Consider the following 4710-nt stretch of genomic DNA (forward strand, 5'->3'; position numbering starts at 1 on the left):
TCCTCACCACAGCTGGCCCTGAAGGCTAGTTTCATATCCCCAGTCCTTAGAGGGAGATGGTGCAGAAATCAATGGCCCAAGCTCTTGACCTCCTAAGTGGAAGAGGCAAATGGGAACCCAGGCATGTGTCCGAATATTGATGCTTTGGGTTACCGAACTGTGTTAATCCCTCGGCCATGGGATGACATGTCCATGTGCCAAGGAGGTCTAGTACCTGTGTGTACCCATAGAAGTATTATAGCCAACAGAGATCCCAAACACTGCCCATCATTATTAGGTGGGCTCTATGCCATAGTCATATAAGCTAGGGTAGCAAAAGGTACCTGTAACAACAGATGTTGGCATGCTCATTAATGTGACACACACACAGAAAGACCACAGGCTTCTGGTCAGCTCACAGATCGTGAGAGGTGTGAGGCACCGTGTAGAACACTGTAGGTCAACATCCGTCATTGCTGGGGTCATGCCTCAACACTGGTCAACTGCAGGGAAGTCTCAGGAAGATCTTTTATTTAAGAACATGAACAGTTGAAGCCTTAGAAATGCTCAAATCCAGTAGCACACATACACAAAAGGAAGTGCCTAATCGGAACTCAAAGGACAACATTGTTGTTAGCCTGGTGCCCATCACCCTAGGTGGAGATCTCCTGCACAGTTAGGTTAGAGGGCATCAGCACCCACCATGTGCTAAACCCCAGCATGGACTGTCCCACTGTCGGGGCTGGTGTGAGCATCGGCAGCAACCCACTCAATGGACACACACAGTCAATAGAAAGGGAAGACCGGAAGGAGAAACATCATAGGGTTAGTGGTGATTATTATCTCTAAAATAATAGGGAAATTCAGTATTTTAACAAAAGATGAGTGAATGAGTAGAATATTTTGCCTAGAATTGACTCGTCTCCCAGTAAAAGTTGCTTTTAATCACATGCAAAATCCTAGAGGAGATGACATACTCAGCAGCAGCACACGTGGATCCTGGAGAAGGGATGTCCACCCACCTCCCTTGGAAGGGATGAGGAAGAGAGTGGCCATCCAGTTCAGCATCACAATACTGAGGACAAGTCCTGAGACCCTGCCATTCAAACACAGCATGCTTTTCACTGTTGGTGTTCTCTACTTTTATTTTATTTATTTTAAAATAATTCTATAATTTTAGTTTTTGTGCATACAAGTGTATGTTTTTTTTTGTTTTTTGTTTTTTTTTGTTTTGTTTTTTTTGAGACAGAGTCTCGCTCTGTCGCCCAGCCTGGCGAATCTCAGTGGCTGAATCTCAGCTCACTGCAAGCTCCACCTCCTGGATTTACACCATTCTCCTGCCTCAGCCTCCCGAGAAGCTGGGACTATAGGCGCCCGCCACCTCGCCCGGCTAGTTTTTTGTATTTTTTAGTAGAGACGGGGTTTCACTGTGTTAGCCAGGATGGTCTCAATCTCCTGACCTCGTGATCCGCCCCTCTCGGCCTCCCAAAGTGCTGGGATTACAGGCTTGAGCCACCGCGCCCGGCCAAGTGTATGTATTTATAAGTTACATAAGATGTTTTGGTACAGGCATACGATGCATAATAATCACACATGGGCCGGGTGCAGTGGCTCACGCCTGTAATCCCTGCACTTTGGGAGGCCGAGGTAGGCAGATCACAAGGTCAGGAGTTCAAGACCAGCCTGGCCAACATGGTGAAACCCTGTCTCTACTAAAAATACAAAAATTAGCCAGGTGTGGTGGCGCACACCTGTAATCCCAGCTGCTCAGGAGGCTGAGGCAGAATTGCTTGAACCCAGGAGGCAGAGGTTGCAGTGAGCCAAGATCCTGCCACTGCACTCCAGCCTGGGCAGCAGAGTGAGACTCCGTCTCAAAATAATAATAACAACACCATGGAAAATAAGGTATCCATCCCCTTCAGTATTTATGCTTTGTGTTACAAACAACCTAGTTATACTCTTTCAGCTATTGTAAAGTGTATAAATTATTATTGACTGTAGTCACCCTATTGTGTTATCAACTACCAGGCCTGTTCATTTATTCTATTCATTTGTACCCATTCAATACTTGCTTCTCCCCATACCCCCACTACCCTTCCCAGCCTCTGATAGCTGTCCTTCTACTGTGGCTTCATTGTTTACCTTTTTTATTTTTTAATTAATTTTTTTTTTTTTTTTTTTTTTTTTTGAGATGGAGTCTTGCTCTGTCACTCAGGCTGGAGTGCAGTGTTGCAATCTCAGTTCACTGCAACCTCCACCTCTCTGGTTCAAGCAATTCTCCCATCTCAACCTCCGGAGTAACTGGGATTACAGGTACATGCCACCACGCCCAGCTAATGTTGTCCAGGCTGGTTTGAACTCCTGAGCTCAAGTGATCCACCCACCTCGGCCTCCCAAAGTGCTGGGATTACAGGCATGAGTCATCATGCCTGGGCTATTCTGCACTTAACTTTCAAAATACTTTTTCCTTTGCAATAAATTGCTCTCTGCTGCATTACCTTTGCTGTGTGATTCTTGTTTAAATTCTTTTTTATTTATTTTAATTACGTATTCTTTTTGAGACAGGGTCTCACTATGTTGCCCAGGCTGGTCTTGAACTTTTGAGCTCAAGCAATCCGCCCACCTTGGCCTCCCAAAGTGCCAGGATGACAGGCATTAGCCTCCACACCCAGCCTAAATTCTTTGAAACTTAGAACTGCGGCCCCACAACAGCTGTCGATCATCGCACCACTGCCATCCAGCCTGGGCGACAGTAAAGGGCCTCCTCTCACAAAAGGAAAAAGATATATTTAAAAAAAAAAAAAAACTTAAAAAATATTTTTTTTCTTAAAGACAGGGTATCCCAGTCATGCACAGTGGCTCATGCCTATAATCCTTGCACTCTGGGAGGCCAAGGCGGGTGGATCATCTGAGGTCAGGAGTTCAAGACCAACCAGGCCAACATGGTGAAATTCTGTCTCTACTAAAAAAAATACAAAAATTAGCTGGACGTGGTGGAAGGTGCTTGTAATCCCAGCTGCTCGAGAGGCTGAGGCAGGAAAATCACTTGAACCCGGGAGGCAGAGGTTGCAGGGAGTCGACATCGCACCACTGCCCTCCAGCCTGGGCTACAGAGTGAGACTCAAGTCAAAAAAAAAAAGGATAGGGTCTCCCTCTGTTGCCCAGACCATAGTGCAGTGACGCGGTCACAGCTCACTGCACCCTTGACCTCCCAGGCTCAAGTGATTCTCCTGCCTCAGCAGCTAAGACTCCCAGCACGCATCACCATGCCTAGCTAACTTTTTAATTTTTTGTGGTGATGGTCTCGCTATGTTAACCAGGCTGGTCTTGAACTCCTGGCCTGAAGTGATCCTCCTACCAGGTCCTCCTTACAAAGAGCTGGGATGACAGGCGTGAACCTCCATGCCCAGTCCCCGAAAGCTGCCTGTTCCTTGAGCACGATGTGTAGCAATGGGAGCTGAAGTGAGAGCAGTACCATGGGGAAGGGACAGGATTGCCACCCTGAGCTGTGTGACATTAGGCCAGACCCCTCTTCTCCAAGCGAGATCAACCACACCGGTGATCTCAGGAGCCCGTGCCCGCTCAGACAGACTGGATTTTAGCTTCGTAGGTGGATGAGAACCTGTGAGGATTTAGGGATGCTGGGAGAACCTTTATCCTGCGAGAGCTTTTCAAACAGGGAAGAAACAGAGCCACCGTGGGCCCCGCTGAGGGAGGATCCTACCAGAAGCCATCACCACTGTCTCGCTCCACGCCGGTGGTGACAGTGATGTCATCGATGTAGGCGGTGGGTGTCGTGTATACAAGCACAGACCACGACAGTCCCGCGTAGTTGAAGAAGTCAGTCTGCGTTCTGGACAAAGTAACCCTTGGGATACCTAGGGCGGGAGGACTGTGGTTCACTGGGCCCTTGCCATGGGCCTTTTGCCCTCAGCTCACATGCCTCCCCAGATCCAGGGCCTCCTCTCTTCGAAGACCACCCTGACCCTAGAAGGAAGCAGGAAGGTGGGTGCGTGCAGTGGAGGCAGGATGGTACCCACTTGGAGGTGTCGGTCATGTACAGATGGTCCCTGGTGGCAGGGTGGGGGGTGAGTGTGTTGTTGATGGTGGGCACGGTTGCTGAACAGCATGGGACCCCCAGCTGCCACCCACAGCCTGTCTCCTGGAGTGGGACGGTGGGGGGCCTTACCCTGCCCTGGGGGCTGTGCCCTGTGTAGGGGGATAGGTGGCCTGATCTACCCCACTGGGATGTCATTCTTCTGGTCTGGCTGGCAGGCCCCTGAGCCCCATGCTGCAGGTTATGTGAGGGAGTGCCCGATAGCAGAGCCCCACCTCATGCCCCAACCTACCCTGCCCACGCATATCTCCTATGTCTGCAGTGGGTAAATGGGGTTGACACGCTAGAGCATGAAAGGGGCTACCTCCCCTTCGAGGCCGACATCAGCAGCCGGGTGTGGTGGTGCATACCTGTAATCCCAGCTTCTTGGGAGGCTGAGGCAGAATTGGTTGAACCAGGGGGGCGGAGGTTGTAGTGAGCCGAGATCACACCACTGCACTCCAGCCTGGGCAACAGAGTGAGACTCCGTCAAAAAAAAATCTAGAGTCTCAGGAAGTTACCCAGGCTGGTCTCGAATTCCTGGCCTCAAGCCATCCTCACACATTGACCTTGCAAAGCGCAGATTAAGGGCATGAGCCACTCAGACACTCGTCTGGCCTGAGCGGTATGTGCTG

At 49.7% G+C, this 4710-nt stretch overlaps 1 long non-coding RNA gene across 1 annotated transcript; it reads right to left on the reverse strand.

Annotated features, from left to right (window-relative positions):
- Positions 1 to 323: 323 nt before the first annotated feature.
- Positions 324 to 4436, reverse strand: LOC115892927. The gene is made up of 2 exons (XR_004052853.1): positions 3704 to 4436; positions 324 to 1075 (listed from the first exon to the last, which is right to left on the reverse strand). It is a non-coding gene; the product is annotated as an uncharacterized LOC115892927 (long non-coding RNA).
- Positions 4437 to 4710: the final 274 nt, after the last annotated feature.

Source organism: Rhinopithecus roxellana, chromosome 13 (assembly GCF_007565055.1).
Source record: "Rhinopithecus roxellana isolate Shanxi Qingling chromosome 13, ASM756505v1, whole genome shotgun sequence".
NCBI classification, from domain to species: Eukaryota; Metazoa; Chordata; class Mammalia; order Primates; family Cercopithecidae; genus Rhinopithecus; species Rhinopithecus roxellana.